This window comes from Falco peregrinus, chromosome 1, assembly GCF_023634155.1.
Source record: "Falco peregrinus isolate bFalPer1 chromosome 1, bFalPer1.pri, whole genome shotgun sequence".
In the NCBI taxonomy this organism is placed as follows: domain Eukaryota; kingdom Metazoa; phylum Chordata; class Aves; order Falconiformes; family Falconidae; genus Falco; species Falco peregrinus.
Genome location: NC_073721.1, coordinates 54,777,964 through 54,796,159, shown reverse-complemented (window position 1 = coordinate 54,796,159; position 18,196 = coordinate 54,777,964).

Below are 18,196 nucleotides of genomic sequence, written 5' to 3'. Positions count from 1 at the left end.
CATCTCAGCCCAGAAAGCAGGTAGAACAAGTCTTGTGGTGCCTTTCAGCTGCCTACCCGAGCAATGTAAAAAGTACCAAGAGAACTCCTTTCTGGCACCTTCCCCGGTGGAGTTGTGCATGGGGTGTGTTAGGAACATTTTGTCACCAGCCGAGTCCAAAATTCAGCGCTTCCCGATCTCAGCCCAGAAAGCAGGTAGAACAAGTTTTGTGGTGCCTTTCAGCTGCCTACTGGGGTAGTGTAAAAACTACCAATAGAACTCATTTCTGGCACATTCCCCGGTGGAGTCGTGCATGGGGTGTGTTTGGAACATTTTGTCACCAGCCGAGTCCATACTTCAGCGCTTCCCCATCTCAGCCCAGAAAGCAGGATGAACTACATCTGTGGTACCTTTCAGCTGCCTACCGGGGTAGTGTAAAAACTAGCAAAGGAACTCCTTTCTGGCACCTTCCCCGGTGGAGTTGTGCATGGGGTGTGTTTGGAACATTTTGTCACCAGCCGAGTCCATACTTCAGCGCTTCCCCATCTCAGCCCAGAAAGCAGGTAGAACAACTTCTGTGGTGCCTTTTACCTGCCTACCGCGGTAGTGTAAAAACTACCAAGAGAACTCCTGTATGGCACCTTCCCCAGTGGAGTTGTGCATGGGGTGTGTTTGGAACATTTTGTCACCAGCCGAGTCCAAAATTCAGCGCTTCCCCATCTCAGCCCAGAAAGCAGGTAGAACAAGTCTTGTGGTGCCTTTCAGCTGCCTACCCGAGTAATGTAAAAACTAGCAACAGAACTCCTTTCTGGCACCTTCCCCGGTGGAGTTGTGCATGGGGTGTGTTTGGAACATTTTGTCACCAGCCGAGTCCAAAATTCAGCGCTTCCCCATCTCAGCCCAGAAAGCAGGTAGAACAAGTCTTGTGGTGCCTTTCAGCTCCCTACCCGAGTAATGTAAAAAATTTCAACAGAACTCCTTTCTGGCACCTTCCCCAGTGGAGTTGTGCATGGGGTGTGTTTGGAACATTTTGTCACCAGCCGAGTCCAAAATTCAGCGCTTCCCCATCTCAGCCCAGAAAGCAGGTAGAACAAGTTATGTGGTGCCTTTCAGCTGCCTACTGGGGTAGTGTAAAAAGTACCAAAAGAACTCCTTTCTGGCACCTTCCCCGGTGGAGTTGTGCATGGGGTGTGTTTGGAACATTTTGTCACCAGCCGAGGCCAAAATTCAGCGCTTCCCCATCTCAGCCCAGAAAGCAGCTAGAACAACTTTTGTGGTGCCTTTCAGCTGCCTACCCGAGCAATGTAAAAAGTACCAATAGAACTCCTTTCTGGCACCTTCCCCGGTGGAGTCGTGCATGGGGTGTGTTTGGAACATTTTGTCACCAGCCGAGTCCAAACTTCAGCGCTTCCCCACCTCACCCCAGAAAGCAGGATGAACTACATCTGTGGTACCTTTCAGCTGCCTACCGGGGTAGTGTAAGAACTTACAACGGAACTCCTTTCTGGCACCTTCCCCGGTGGAGTTGTGCATGGGGTGTGTTTGGAACATTTTGTCACCAGCCGAGGCCAAAATTCAGCGCTTCCCCACCTCACCCCAGAAAGCAGGATGAACTACATCTGTGGTACCTTTCAGCTGCCTACCGGGGTAGTGGAAGAACTTACAACGGAACTCCTTTCTGGCACCTTCCCCAGTGGAGTTGTGCATTGGGTGTGTTTGGAACATTTTGTCACCAGCCAAGTCCAAAATTCAGCGCTTCCCCATCTCAGCCCAGAAAGCAGGTAGAACAAGTCTTGTGGTGCCTTTCAGCTGCCTACCCGAGTAATGTAAAAACTAGCAACAGAACTCCTTTCTGGCACCTTCCCCAGTGGAGTTGTGCATGGGGTGTGTTTGGAACATTTTGTCACCAGCCGAGTCCAAAATTCAGCGCTTCCCCATCTCAGCCCAGAAAGCAGGTAGAACAAGTCTTGTGGTGCCTTTCAGCTGCCTACCCGAGCAATGTAAAAAGTACCAAGAGAACTCCTTTCTGGCACCTTCCCCGGTGGAGTTGTGCATGGGGTGTGTTTGGAACATTTTGTCACCAGCCGAGTCCAAAATTCAGCGCTTCCCTATCTCAGCCCAGAAAGCAGGATGAACTACATCTGTGGTACCTTTCAGCTGCCTACCGGGGTAGTGTAAAAAATAGCAAAGGAACTTCTTTCTGGCACCTTCCCCGGTGGAGTTGTGCATGGGGTGTGTTTGGTACATTTTGTCACCAGCCGAGTCCAAAATTCAGCGCTTCCCTATCTCAGCCCAGAAAGCAGGATGAACTACATCTGTGGTACCTTTCAGCTGCCTACCGGGGTAGTGTAAAAACTAGCAAAGGAAATCCTTTCTGACACCTTCCCCGGTGGAGTCGTGCATGGGGTGTGTTTGGAACATTTTGTCACCACCCGAGGCCAAACTTCAGCGCTTCCCCATCTCAGCCCAGAAAGCAGGTAAAACAAGTCTTGTGGTGCCTTTCAGCTGCCTACCCGAGTAATGTAAAAAGTTCCAACAGAACTCCTTTCTGGCACCTTGCCCGATGGAGATGTGCATGGGGTGTGTTTGGAACATTTTGTCACCAGCCGAGGCCAAAATTCAGCGCTTCCCCATCTCAGCCCAGAAAGCAGCTAGAACAACTTTTGTGGTGTCTTTCAGCTGCCTACCCGAGCAATGTAAAAAGTACCAAGAGAACTCCTTTCTGGCACCTTCCCCGGTGGAGTCGTGCATGGGGTGTGTTTGGAACATTTTGTCACCAGCCGAGTCCAAACTTCAGCGCTTCCCCACCTCACCCCAGAAAGCAGGATGAACTACATCTGTGGTACCTTTCAGCTGCCTACCGGGGTAGTGGAAGAACTTACAACGGAACTCCTTTCTGGCACCTTCCCCAGTGGAGTTGTGCATGGGGTGTGTTTGGAACATTTTGTCACCAGCCGAGTCCAAAATTCAGCGCTTCCCCATCTCAGCCCAGAAAGCAGGTAGAACAACTTTTGTGGTGCCTTCCAGCTGCCTACGCTAGCAATGTAAAAAGTACCAACAGAACTCCTTTCTGACACCTTCCCCGGTGGAGTTGTGCATGGGGTGTGTTTGGAACATTTTGTCACCAGCCGAGGCCAAACTTCAGCGCTTCCCCACCTCACCCCAGAAAGCAGGATGAACTACATCTGTGGTACCTTTCAGCTGCCTACCGGGGTAGTGGAAGAACTTACAAAGGAACTGCTTTCTGGCACCTTCCCTGGAGGAGTTGTGCATGGGGTGTGTTTGGAACATTTTGTCACCAGCCAAGTCCAAAATTCAGCGCTTCCCCATCTCAGCCCAGAAAGCAGGTAGAACAAGTTTTGTGGTGCCTTTCAGCTGCCTACCGGGGTAATGTAAAAACTAGCAACAGAACTCCTTTCTGGCACCTTGCCCGATGGAGTTGTGCATGGGGTGTGTTTGGAACATTTTGTCACCAGCCGAGGCCAAAATTCAGCGCTTCCCCATCTCAACCCAGAAAGCAGCTAGAACAACTTTTGTGGTGCCTTTCAGCTGCCTACCCGAGCAATGTAAAAAGTACCAAGAGAACTCCTTTCTGGCACCTTCCCCGGTGGAGTCGTGCATGGGGTGTGTTTGGAACATTTTGTCACCAGCCGAGTCCAAACTTCAGCGCTTCCCCACCTCACCCCAGAAAGCAGGATGAACTACATCTGTGGTACCTTTCAGCTGCCTACCGGGGTAGTGTAAAAACTAGCAAAGGAAATCCTTTCTGACACCTTCCCCGGTGGAGTCGTGCATGGGGTGTGTTTGGAACATTTTGTCACCAGCCGAGGCCAAACTTCAGCGCTTCCCCACCTCACCCCAGAAAGCAGGATGAACTACATCTGTGGTACCTTTCAGCTGCCTACCGGGGTAGTGTAAAAACTAGCAAAGGAAATCCTTTCTGACACCTTCCCCGGTGGAGTCGTGCATGGGGTGTGTTTGGAACATTTTGTCACCACCCGAGGCCAAACTTCAGCGCTTCCCCATCTCAGCCCAGAAAGCAGGTAGAACAAGTCTTGTGGTGCCTTTCAGCTGCCTACCCGAGCAATGTAAAAAGTTCCAACGGAACTCCTTTCTGGCACCTTCCCCGGTGGAGTTGTGCATTGGGTGTGTTTGGAACATTTTGTCACCAGCCGAGGCCAAAATTCAGCGCTTCCCCATCTCAGCCCAGAAAGAAGCTAGAACAACTTTTGTGGTGCCTTTCAGCTGCCTACCCGAGCAATGTAAAAAGTACCAAGAGAACTCCTTTCTGGCACCTTGCCCGGTGGAGTCGTGCATGGGGTGTGTTTGGAACATTTTGTCACCAGCCGAGTCCAAACTTCAGCGCTTCCCCACCTCACCCCAGAAAGCAGGATGAACTACATCTGTGGTACCTTTCAGCTGCCTACCGGGGTAGTGGAAGAACTTACAACGGAACTCCTTTCTGGCACCTTCCCCGGTGGAGTTGTGCATGGGGTGTGTTTGGAACATTTTGTCACCAGCCGAGTCCAAAATTCAGCGCTTCCCCATCTCAGCCCAGAAAGCAGGTAGAACAACTTTTGTGGTGCCTTCCAGCTGCCTACGCTAGCAATGTAAAAAGTACCAACAGAACTCCTTTCTGACACCTTCCCCGGTGGAGTTGTGCATGGGGTGTGTTTGTAACATTTTGTCACCAGCCGAGGCCAAACTTCAGCGCTTCCCCACCTCACCCCAGAAAGCAGGATGAACTACATCTGTGGTACCTTTCAGCTGCCTACCGGGGTAGTGGAAGAACTTACAAAGGAACTCCTTTCTGGCACCTTCCCCGGAGGAGTTGTGCATGGGGTGTGTTTGGAACATTTTGTCACCAGCCGAGTCCAAAATTCAGCGCTTCTCCATCTCAGCCCAGAAAGCAGGTAGAACAAGTTTTGTGGTGCCTTTCAGCTGCCTACCTGGGTAATGTAAAAACTAGCAACAGAACTCCTTTCTGGCACCTTGCCCGATGGAGTTGTGCATGGGGTGTGTTTGGAACATTTTGTCACCAGCCGAGGCCAAAATTCAGCGCTTCCCCATCTCAGCCCAGAAAGCAGGTAGAACAACTTTTGTGGTGCCTTTCAGCTGCCTACCCGAGCAATGTAAAAAGTACCAAGAGAACTCCTTTCTGGCACCTTCCCCGGTGGAGTCGTGCATGGGGTGTGTTTGGAACATTTTGTCACCAGCCGAGTCCAAACTTCAGCGCTTCCCCACCTCACCCCAGAAAGCAGGATGAACTACATCTGTGGTACCTTTCAGCTGCCTACCGGGGTAGTGTAAAAACTAGCAAAGGAAATCCTTTCTGACACCTTCCCCGGTGGAGTCGTGCATGGGGTGTGTTTGGAACATTTTGTCACCACCCGAGGCCAAACTTCAGCGCTTCCCCATCTCAGCCCAGAAAGCAGGTAGAACAAGTCTTGTGGTGCCTTTCAGCTGCCTACCCGAGCAATGTAAAAAGTTCCAACAGAACTCCTTTCTGGCACCTTCCCCGGTGGAGTCGTGCATGGGGTGTGTTTGGAACATTTTGTCACCAGCCGAGGCCAAAATTCAGCGCTTCCCTATCTCAGCCCAGAAAGCAGGATGAACTACATCTGTGGTACCTTTCAGCTGCCTACCGGGGTAGTGTAAAAACTAGCAAAGGAACTTCTTTCTGGCACCTTCCCCGGTGGAGTTATGCATGGGGTGTGTTTGGAACATTTTGTCACCAGCCGAGTCCAAAATTCAGCGCTTCCCCATCTCAGCCCAGAAAGCAGGTAGAACAAGTCTTGTGGTGCCTTTGAGCTGCCTACCCGAGTAATGTAAAAAGTTCCAACAGAACTCCTTTCTGGCACCTTCCCCGATGGAGTTGTGCATGGGGTGTGTTTGGAACATTTTGTCACCAGCCGAGGCCAAAATTCAGCGCTTCCCCATCTCAGCCCAGAAAGCAGGTAGAACAAGTTTTGTGGTGCCTTTCAGCTGCCTACCGGGGTAATGTAAAAACTAGCAACAGAACTCCTTTCTGGCACCTTCCCCGATGGAGTTGTGCATGGGGTGTGTTTGGAACATTTTGTTACCAGCCGAGTCCAAAATTCAGCGCTTCCCCATCTCAGCCCAGAAAGCAGGTAGAACAAGTCTTGTGGTGCCTTTCAGCTGCCTACCCGAGCAATGTAAAAATTTCCAACAGAACTCCTTTCTGGCACCTTGCCCGATGGAGTTGTGCATGGGGTGTGTTTGGAACATTTTGTCACCAGCCGAGGCCAAAATTCAGCGCTTCCCCATCTCAGCCCAGAAAGCAGCTTGAACAACTTTTGTGGTGCCTTTCAGCTGCCTACCGGGGTAATGTAAAAAGTACCAAGAGAACTCCTTTCTGGCACCTTCCCCGGTGGAGTCGTGCATGGGGTGTGTTTGGAACATTTTGTCACCAGCCGAGTCCAAACTTCAGCGCTTCCCCACCTCACCCCAGAAAGCAGGATGAACTACATCTGTGGTACCTTTCAGCTGCCTACCGGGGTAGTGTAAGAACTTACAACGGAACTCCTTTCTGGCACCTTCCCCGGTGGAGTTGTGCATGGGGTGTGTTTGGAACATTTTGTCACCAGCCGAGGCCAAAATTCAGCGCTTCCCCACCTCACCCCAGAAAGCAGGATGAACTACATCTGTGGTACCTTTCAGCTGCCTACCGGGGTAGTGGAAGAACTTACAACGGAACTCCTTTCTGGCACCTTCCCCGGTGGAGTTGTGCATTGGGTGTGTTTGGAACATTTTGTCACCAGCCAAGTCCAAAATTCAGCGCTTCCCCATCTCAGCCCAGAAAGCAGGTAGAACAAATCTTGTGGTGCCTTTCAGCTGCCTACCCGAGTAATGTAAAAACTAGCAACAGAACTCCTTTCTGGCACCTTCCCCAGTGGAGTTGTGCATGGGGTGTGTTTGGAACATTTTGTCACCAGCCGAGTCCAAAATTCAGCGCTTCCCCATCTCAGCCCAGAAAGCAGGTAGAACAAGTCTTGTGGTGCCTTTCAGCTGCCTACCCGAGCAATGTAAAAAGTACCAAGAGAACTCCTTTCTGGCACCTTCCCCGGTGGAGTCGTGCATGGGGTGTGTTTGGAACATTTTGTCACCAGCCGAGTCCAAACTTCAGCGCTTCCCCACCTCACCCCAGAAAGCAGGATGAACTACATCTGTGGTACCTTTCAGCTGCCTACCGGGGTAGTGTAAGAACTTACAACGGAACTCCTTTCTGGCACCTTCCCCGGTGGAGTTGTGCATGGGGTGTGTTTGGAACATTTTGTCACCAGCCGAGGCCAAAATTCAGCGCTTCCCCACCTCACCCCAGAAAGCAGGATGAACTACATCTGTGGTACCTTTCAGCTGCCTACCGGGGTAGTGGAAGAACTTACAACGGAACTCCTTTCTGGCACCTTCCCCGGTGGAGTTGTGCATTGGGTGTGTTTGGAACATTTTGTCACCAGCCAAGTCCAAAATTCAGCGCTTCCCCATCTCAGCCCAGAAAGCAGGTAGAACAAGTCTTGTGGTGCCTTTCAGCTGCCTACCCGAGTAATGTAAAAACTAGCAACAGAACTCCTTTCTGGCACCTTCCCCAGTGGAGTTGTGCATGGGGTGTGTTTGGAACATTTTGTCACCAGCCGAGTCCAAAATTCAGCGCTTCCCCATCTCAGCCCAGAAAGCAGGTAGAACAAGTCTTGTGGTGCCTTTCAGCTGCCTACCCGAGCAATGTAAAAAGTACCAAGAGAACTCCTTTCTGGCACCTTCCCCGGTGGAGTTGTGCATGGGGTGTGTTTGGAACATTTTGTCACCAGCCGAGGCCAAAATTCAGCGCTTCCCTATCTCAGCCCAGAAAGCAGGATGAACTACATCTGTGGTACCTTTCAGCTGCCTACCGGGGTAGTGTAAAAACTAGCAAAGGAACTTCTTTCTGGCACCTTCCCCGGTGGAGTTGTGCATGGGGTGTGTTTGGTACATTTTGTCACCAGCCGAGTCCAAAATTCAGCGCTTCCCTATCTCAGCCCAGAAAGCAGGATGAACTACATCTGTGGTACCTTTCAGCTGCCTACCGGGGTAGTGTAAAAACTAGCAAAGGAAATCCTTTCTGACACCTTCCCCGGTGGAGTCGTGCATGGGGTGTGTTTGGAACATTTTGTCACCAGCCGAGGCCAAAATTCAGCGCTTCCCCATCTCAGCCCAGAAAGCAGGTAGAACAAGTCTTGTGGTGCCTTTCAGCTGCCTACCCGAGTAATGTAAAAAGTTCCAACAGAACTCCTTTCTGGCACCTTGCCCGATGGAGTTGTGCATGGGGTGTGTTTGGAACATTTTGTCACCAGCCGAGGCCAAAATTCAGCGCTTCCCCATCTCAGCCCAGAAAGCAGCTAGAACAACTTTTGTGGTGCCTTTCAGCTGCCTACCCGAGCAATGTAAAAAGTACCAAGAGAACTCCTTTCTGGCACCTTCCCCGGTGGAGTCGTGCATGGGGTGTGTTTGGAACATTTTGTCACCAGCCGAGTCCAAACTTCAGCGCTTCCCCACCTCACCCCAGAAAGCAGGATGAACTACATCTGTGGTACCTTTCAGCTGCCTACCGGGGTAGTGTAAAAACTAGCAAAGGAAATCCTTTCTGACACCTTCCCCGGTGGAGTCGTGCATGGGGTGTGTTTGGAACATTTTGTCACCACCCGAGGCCAAACTTCAGCGCTTCCCCATCTCAGCCCAGAAAGCAGGTAGAACAAGTCTTGTGGTGCCTTTCAGCTGCCTACCCGAGCAATGTAAAAAGTTCCAACAGAACTCCTTTCTGGCACCTTGCCCGATGGAGTTGTGCATGGGGTGTGTTTGGAACATTTTGTCACCAGCCGAGGCCAAAATTCAGCGCTTCCCCATCTCAGCCCAGAAAGCAGCTAGAACAACTTTTGTGGTGCCTTTCAGCTGCCTACCCGAGCAATGTAAAAAGTACCAAGAGAACTCCTGTCTGGCACCTTCCCCGGTGGAGTCGTGCATGGGGTGTGTTTGGAACATTTTGTCACCAGCCGAGGCCAAACTTCAGCGCTTCCCCACCTCACCCCAGAAAGCAGGATGAACTACATCTGTGGTACCTTTCAGCTGCCTACCGGGGTAGTGTAAGAACATACAACGGAACTCCTTTCTGGCACCTTTCCCGATGGAGTTGTGCATGGGGTGTGTTTGGAACATTTTGTCACCAGCCGAGTCCAAAATTCAGCGATTCCCCATCTCAGCCCAGAAAGCAGGTAGAACAAGTCTTGTGGTGCCTTTCAGCTGCCTACCCGAGTAATGTAAAAACTAGCAACAGAACTCCTTTCTGGCACCTTCCCCGATGGAGTTGTGCATGGGGTGTGTTTGGAACATTTTGTCACCAGCCGAGTCCAAAATTCAGCGCTTCCCCATCTCAGCCCAGAAAGCAGGTAGAACAAGTCTTGTGGTGCCTTTCAGCTGCCTACCCGAGCAATGTAAAAAGTACCAAGAGAACTCCTTTCTGGCACCTTCCCCGGTGGAGTTGTGCATGGGGTGTGTTTGGAACATTTTGTCACCAGCCGAGGCCAAACTTCAGCGCTTCCCTATCTCAGCCCAGAAAGCAGGATGAACTACATCTGGGGTACCTTTCAGCTGCCTACCGGGGTAGTGTAAAAACTAGCAAAGGAACTTCTTTCTGGCACCTTCCCCGGTGGAGTTGTGCATGGGGTGTGTTTGGAACATTTTGTCACCAGCCGAGTCCAAAATTCAGCGCTTCCCCATCTCAGCCCAGAAAGCAGGTAGAACAAGTCTTGTGGTGCCTTTGAGCTGCCTACCCGAGTAATGTAAAAAGTTCCAACAGAACTCCTTTCTGGCACCTTCCCCAGTGGAGTTGTGCATGGGGTGTGTTTGGAACATTTTGTCACCAGCCGAGTCCAAAATTCAGCGCTTCCCCATCTCAGCCCAGAAAGCAGGTAGAACAAGTTTTGTGGTGCCTTTCAGCTGCCTACCGGGGTAATGTAAAAACTAGCAACAGAACTCGTATCTGGCCCCTTCCCCGATGGAGTTGTGCATGGGGTGTGTTTGGAACATTTTGTCACCAGCCGAGTCCAAAATTCAGCGCTTCCCCATCTCAGCCCAGAAAGCAGGTAGAACAAGTCTTGTGGTGCCTTTCAGCTGCCTACCCGAGCAATGTAAAAATTTCCAACAGAACTCCTTTCTGGCACCTTGCCCGATGGAGTTGTGCATGGGGTGTGTTTGGAACATTTTGTCACCAGCCGAGTCCAAAATTCAGCGCTTCCCCATCTCAGCCCAGAAAGCAGGTAGAACAACTTTTGTGGTGCCTTTCAGCTGCCTACCCGAGCAATGTAAAAAGTACCAAGAGAACTCCTTTCTGGCACCTTCCCCGGTGGAGTCGTGCATGGGGTGTGTTTGGAACATTTTGTCACCAGCCGAGTCCAAACTTCAGCGCTTCCCCATCTCAGCCCAGAAAGCAGGATGAACTACATCTGTGGTACCTTTCAGCTGCCTACCGGGGTAGTGTAAGAACTTACAACGGAACTCCTTTCTGGCACCTTCCCCGGTGGAGTTGTGCATGGGGTGTGTTTGGAACATTTTGTCACCAGCCGAGGCCAAAATTCAGCGCTTCCCCACCTCACCCCAGAAAGCAGGATGAACTACATCTGTGGTACCTTTCAGCTGCCTACCGGGGTAGTGGAAGAACTTACAACGGAACTCCTTTCTGGCACCTTCCCCGGTGGAGTTGTGCATTGGGTGTGTTTGGAACATTTTGTCACCAGCCAAGTCCAAAATTCAGCGCTTCCCCATCTCAGCCCAGAAAGCAGGTAGAACAAGTCTTGTGGTGCCTTTCAGCTGCCTACCCGAGCAATGTAAAAAGTACCAAGAGAACTCCTTTCTGGCACCTTCCCCAGTGGAGTTGTGCATGGGGTGTGTTTGGAATATTTTGTCACCAGCCGAGTCCAAAATTCAGCGATTCCCCATCTCAGCCCAGAAAGCAGGTAGAACAAGTCTTGTGGTGCCTTTCAGCTGCCTACCCGAGCAATGTAAAAAGTACCAAGAGAACTCCTTTCTGGCACCTTCCCCGGTGGAGTTGTGCATGGGGTGTGTTTGGAACATTTTGTCACCAGCCGAGTCCAAAATTCAGCGCTTCCCCACCTCACCCCAGAAAGCAGGATGAACTACATCTGTGGTACCTTTCAGCTGCCTACCAGGGTAGTGTAAAAACTAGCAAAGGAACTTCTTTCTGGCACCTTCCCCGGTGGAGTTGTGCATGGGGTGTGTTTGGTACATTTTGTCACCAGCCGAGTCCAAAATTCAGCGCTTCCCTATCTCAGCCCAGAAAGCAGGATGAACTACATCTGTGGTACCTTTCAGCTGCCTACCGGGGTAGTGTAAGAACTTACAACGGAACTCGTTTCTGACATCTTCCCCGGTGGAGTCGTGCATGGGGTGTGTTTGGAACATTTTGTCACCAGCCGAGGCCAAACTTCAGCGCTTCCCCACCTCACCCCAGAAAGCAGGATGAACTACATCTGTGGTACCTTTCAGCTGCCTACCGGGGTAGTGTAAGAACTTACAACGGAACTCCTTTCTGGCACCTTCCCCGGTGGAGTTGTGCATGGGGTGTGTTTGGAACATTTTGTCACCAGCCAAGTCCAAAATTCAGCGTTTCCCCATCTCAGCCCAGAAAGCAGGTAGAACAAGTCTTGTGGTGCCTTTCAGCTGCCTACCCGAGTAATGTAAAAACTAGCAACAGAACTCCTGTCTGGCACCTTCCCCAGTGGAGTTGTGCATGGGGTGTGTTTGGAACATTTTGTCACCAGCCGAGTCCAAAATTCAGCGCTTCCCCATCTCAGCCCAGAAAGCAGGTAGAACAAGTCTTGTGGTGCCTTTCAGCTGCCTACCCGAGCAATGTAAAAAGTTCCAACAGAACTCCTTTCTGGCACCTTCCCCGGTGGAGTTGTACATGGGGTGTGTTTGGAACATTTTGTCACCAGCCGAGGCCAAAATTCAGCGCTTCCCTATCTCAGCCCAGAAAGCAGGATGAACTACATCTGGGGTACCTTTCAGCTGCCTACCGGGGTAGTGTAAAAACTAGCAAAGGAACTTCTTTCTGGCACCTTCCCCGGTGGAGTTGTGCATGGGGTGTGTTTGGAACATTTTGTCACCAGCCGAGTCCAAAATTCAGCGCTTCCCCATCTCAGCCCAGAAAGCAGGTAGAACAAGTCTTGTGGTGCCTTTGAGCTGCCTACCCGAGTAATGTAAAAAGTTCCAACAGAACTCCTTTCTGGCACCTTCCCCAGTGGAGTTGTGCATGGGGTGTGTTTGGAACATTTTGTCACCAGCCGAGTCCAAAATTCAGCGCTTCCCCATCTCAGCCCAGAAAGCAGGTAGAACAAGTCTTGTGGTGCCTTTCAGCTGCCTACCGGGGTAATGTAAAAACTAGCAACAGAACTCGTATCTGTCCCCTTCCCCGATGGAGTTGTGCATGGGGTGTGTTTGGAACATTTTGTCACCAGCCGAGTCCAAAATTCAGCGCTTCCCCATCTCAGCCCAGAAAGCAGGTAGAACAAGTCTTGTGGTGCCTTTCAGCTGCCTACCCGAGCAATGTAAAAATTTCCAACAGAACTCCTTTCTGGCACCTTGCCCGATGGAGTTGTGCATGGGGTGTGTTTGGAACATTTTGTCACCAGCCGAGGCCAAAATTCAGCGCTTCCCCATCTCAGCCCAGAAAGCAGCTAGAACAACTTTTGTGGTGCCTTTCAGCTGCCTACCCGAGCAATGTAAAAAGTACCAAGAGAACTCCTTTCTGGCACCTTCCCCGGTGGAGTCGTGCATGGGGTGTGTTTGGAACATTTTGTCACCAGCCGAGTCCAAACTTCAGCGCTTCCCCACCTCACCCCAGAAAGCAGGATGAACTACATCTGTGGTACCTTTCAGCTGCCTACCGGGGTAGTGTAAGAACTTACAACGGAACTCCTTTCTGGCACCTTCCCCGGTGGAGTTGTGCATGGGGTGTGTTTGGAACATTTTGTCACCAGCCGAGGCCAAAATTCAGCGCTTCCCCACCTCACCCCAGAAAGCAGGATGAACTACATCTGTGGTACCTTTCAGCTGCCTACCGGGGTAGTGGAAGAACTTACAACGGAACTCCTTTCTGGCACCTTCCCCGGTGGAGTTGTGCATTGGGTGTGTTTGGAACATTTTGTCACCAGCCAAGTCCAAAATTCAGCGCTTCCCCATCTCAGCCCAGAAAGCAGGTAGAACAAGTCTTGTGGTGCCTTTCAGCTGCCTACCCGAGCAATGTAAAAAGTACCAAGAGAACTCCTTTCTGGCACCTTCCCCAGTGGAGTTGTGCATGGGGTGTGTTTGGAACATTTTGTCACCAGCCGAGTCCAAAATTCAGCGATTCCCCATCTCAGCCCAGAAAGCAGGTAGAACAAGTCTTGTGGTGCCTTTCAGCTGCCTACCCGAGCAATGTAAAAAGTACCAAGAGAACTCCTTTCTGGCACCTTCCCCGGTGGAGTTGTGCATGGGGTGTGTTTGGAACATTTTGTCACCAGCCGAGTCCAAAATTCAGCGCTTCCCTATCTCAGCCCAGAAAGCAGGATGAACTACATCTGTGGTACCTTTCAGCTGCCTACCAGGGTAGTGTAAAAACTAGCAAAGGAACTTCTTTCTGGCACCTTCCCCGGTGGAGTTGTGCATGGGGTGTGTTTGGTACATTTTGTCACCAGCCGAGTCCAAAATTCAGCGCTTCCCTATCTCAGCCCAGAAAGCAGGATGAACTACATCTGTGGTACCTTTCAGCTGCCTACCGGGGTAGTGTAAGAACTTACAACGGAACTCGTTTCTGACATCTTCCCCGGTGGAGTCGTGCATGGGGTGTGTTTGGAACATTTTGTCACCAGCCGAGGCCAAACTTCAGCGCTTCCCCACCTCACCCCAGAAAGCAGGATGAACTACATCTGTGGTACCTTTCAGCTGCCTACCGGGGTAGTGTAAGAACTTACAACGGAACTCCTTTCTGGCACCTTCCCCGGTGGAGTTGTGCATGGGGTGTGTTTGGAACATTTTGTCACCAGCCAAGTCCAAAATTCAGCGTTTCCCCATCTCAGCCCAGAAAGCAGGTAGAACAAGTCTTGTGGTGCCTTTCAGCTGCCTACCCGAGTAATGTAAAAACTAGCAACAGAACTCCTGTCTGGCACCTTCCCCAGTGGAGTTGTGCATGGGGTGTGTTTGGAACATTTTGTCACCACCCGAGTCCAAAATTCAGCGCTTCCCCATCTCAGCCCAGAAAGCAGGTAGAACAAGTCTTGTGGTGCCTTTCAGCTGCCTACCCGAGTAATGTAAAAACTAGCAACAGAACTCCTGTCTGGCACCTTCCCCAGTGGAGTTGTGCATGGGGTGTGTTTGGAACATTTTGTCACCACCCGAGTCCAAAATTCAGCGCTTCCCCATCTCAGCCCAGAAAGCAGGTAGAACAAGTCTTGTGGTGCCTTTCAGCTGCCTATCCGAGCAATGTAAAAAGTTCCAACAGAACTCCTTTCTGGCACCTTCCCCGGTGGAGTTGTACATGGGGTGTGTTTGGAACATTTTGTCACCAGCCGAGGCCAAAATTCAGCGCTTCCCTATCTCAGCCCAGAAAGCAGGATGAACTACATCTGTGGTACCTTTCAGCTGCCTACCGGGGTAGTGGAAGAACTTACAACGGAACTCCTTTCTGGCACCTTCCCCGGTGGAGTTGTGCATGGGGTGTGTTTGGTACATTTTGTCACCAGCCGAGTCCAAAATTCAGCGCTTCCCCATCTCAGCCCAGAAAGCAGGTAGAACAAGTCTTGTGGTGCCTTTGAGCTGCCTACCCGAGTAATGTAAAAACTAGCAACAGAACTCCTTTCTGGCACCTTCCCCAGTGGAGTTGTGCATGGGGTGTGTTTGGAACATTTTGTCACCAGCCGAGTCCAAAATTCAGCGCTTCCCCATCTCAGCCCAGAAAGCAGGTAGAACAAGTTTTGTGGTGCCTTTCAGCTGCCTACCGGGGTAATGTAAAAACTAGCAACAGAACTCGTATCTGGCCCCTTCCCCGATGGAGTTGTGCATGGGGTGTGTTTGGAACATTTTGTCACCAGCCGAGTCCAAAATTCAGCGCTTCCCCATCTCAGCCCAGAAAGCAGGTAGAACAAGTCTTGTGGTGCCTTTCAGCTGCCTACCCGAGCAATGTAAAAATTTCCAACAGAACTCCTTTCTGGCACCTTGCCCGATGGAGTTGTGCATGGGGTGTGTTTGGAACATTTTGTCACCAGCCGAGGCCAAAATTCAGCGCTTCCCCATCTCAGCCCAGAAAGCAGCTAGAACAACTTTTGTGGTGCCTTTCAGCTGCCTACCCGAGCAATGTAAAAAGTACCAAGAGAACTCCTTTCTGGCACCTTCCCCGGTGGAGTCGTGCATGGGGTGTGTTTGGAACATTTTGTCACCAGCCGAGTCCAAACTTCAGCGCTTCCCCACCTCACCCCAGAAAGCAGGATGAACTACATCTGTGGTACCTTTCAGCTGCCTACCGGGGTAGTGTAAGAACTTACAACGGAACTCCTTTCTGGCACCTTCCCCGGTGGAGTTGTGCATGGGGTGTTTTTGGAACATTTTGTCACCAGCCGAGGCCAAAATTCAGCGCTTCCCCACCTCACCCCAGAAAGCAGGATGAACTACATCTGTGGTACCTTTCAGCTGCCTACCGGGGTAGTGGAAGAACTTACAACGGAACTCCTTTCTGGCACCTTCCCCGGTGGAGTTGTGCATTGGGTGTGTTTGGAACATTTTGTCACCAGCCAAGTCCAAAATTCAGCGCTTCCCCATCTCAGCCCAGAAAGCAGGTAGAACAAGTCTTGTGGTGCCTTTCAGCTGCCTACCCGAGCAATGTAAAAAGTACCAAGAGAACTCCTTTCTGGCACCTTCCCCAGTGGAGTTGTGCATGGGGTGTGTTTGGAACATTTTGTCACCAGCCGAGTCCAAAATTCAGCGCTTCCCCATCTCAGGCCAGAAAGCAGGTAGAACAAGTCTTGTGGTGCCTTTCAGCTGCCTACCCGAGCAATGTAAAAAGTACCAAGAGAACTCCTTTCTGGCACCTTCCCCGGTGGAGTTGTGCATGGGGTGTGTTTGGAACATTTTGTCACCAGCCGAGTCCAAAATTCAGCGCTTCCCTATCTCAGCCCAGAAAGCAGGATGAACTACATCTGTGGTACCTTTCAGCTGCCTACCAGGGTAGTGTAAAAACTAGCAAAGGAACTTCTTTCTGGCACCTTCCCCGGTGGAGTTGTGCATGGGGTGTGTTTGGAACATTTTGTCACCAGCCGAGTCCAAAATTCAGCGCTTCCCTATCTCAGCCCAGAAAGCAGGATGAACTACATCTGTGGTACCTTTCAGCTGCCTACCGGGGTAGTGTAAGAACTTACAACGGAACTCGTTTCTGACATCTTCCCCGGTGGAGTCGTGCATGGGGTGTGTTTGGAACATTTTGTCACCAGCCGAGGCCAAACTTCAGCGCTTCCCCACCTCACCCCAGAAAGCAGGATGAACTACATCTGTGGTACCTTTCAGCTGCCTACCGGGGTAGTGTAAGAACTTACAACGGAACTCCTTTCTGGCACCTTCCCCGGTGGAGTTGTGCATGGGGTGTGTTTGGAACATTTTGTCACCAGCCAAGTCCAAAATTCAGCGTTTCCCCATCTCAGCCCAGAAAGCAGGTAGAACAAGTCTTGTGGTGCCTTTCAGCTGCCTACCCGAGTAATGTAAAAACTAGCAACAGAACTCCTGTCTGGCACCTTCCCCAGTGGAGTTGTGCATGGGGTGTGTTTGGAACATTTTGTCACCAGCCGAGTCCAAAATTCAGCGCTTCCCCATCTCAGCCCAGAAAGCAGGTAGAACAAGTCTTGTGGTGCCTTTCAGCTGCCTACCCGAGCAATGTAAAAAGTTCCAACAGAACTCCTTTCTGGCACCTTCCCCGGTGGAGTTGTACATGGGGTGTGTTTGGAACATTTTGTCACCAGCCGAGGCCAAAATTCAGCGCTTCCCTATCTCAGCCCAGAAAGCAGGATGAACTACATCTGGGGTACCTTTCAGCTGCCTACCGGGGTAGTGTAAAAACTAGCAAAGGAACTTCTTTCTGGCACCTTCCCCGGTGGAGTTGTGCATGGGCTGTGTTTGGAACATTTTGTCACCAGCCGAGTCCAAAATTCAGCGCTTCCCCATCTCAGCCCAGAAAGCAGGTAGAACAAGTCTTGTGGTGCCTTTGAGCTGCCTACCCGAGTAATGTAAAAACTAGCAACAGAACTCCTTTCTGGCACCTTCCCCAGTGGAGTTGTGCATGGGGTGTGTTTGGAACATTTTGTCACCAGCCGAGTCCAAAATTCAGCGCTTCCCCATCTCAGCCCAGAAAGCAGGTAGAACAAGTTTTGTGGTGCCTTTCAGCTGCCTACCGGGGTAATGTAAAAACTAGCAACAGAACTCGTATCTGGCCCCTTCCCCGATGGAGTTGTGCATGGGGTGTGTTTGGAACATTTTGTCACCAGCCGAGTCCAAAATTCAGCGCTTCCCCATCTCAGCCCAGAAAGCAGGTAGAACAAGTCTTGTGGTGCCTTTCAGCTGCCTACCCGAGCAATGTAAAAATTTCCAACAGAACTCCTTTCTGGCACCTTGCCCGATGGAGTTGTGCATGGGGTGTGTTTGGAACATTTTGTCACCAGCCGAGGCCAAAATTCAGCGCTTCCAGATCTCAGCCCAGAAAGCAGCTAGAACAACTTTTGTGGTGCCTTTCAGCTGCCTACCCGAGCAATGTAAAAAGTACCAAGAGAACTCCTTTCTGGCACCTTCCCCGGTGGAGTCGTGCATGGGGTGTGTTTGGAACATTTTGTCACCAGCCGAGTCCAAACTTCAGCGCTTCCCCACCTCACCCCAGAAAGCAGGATGAACTACATCTGTGGTACCTTTCAGCTGCCTACCGGGGTAGTGTAAGAACTTACAACGGAACTCCTTTCTGGCACCTTCCCCGGTGGAGATGTGCATGGGGTGTGTTTGGAACATTTTGTCACCAGCCGAGGCCAAAATTCAGCGCTTCCCCACCTCACCCCAGAAAGCAGGATGAACTACATCTGTGGTACCTTTCAGCTGCCTACCGGGGTAGTGTAAGAACTTACAACGGAACTCCTTTCTGGCACCT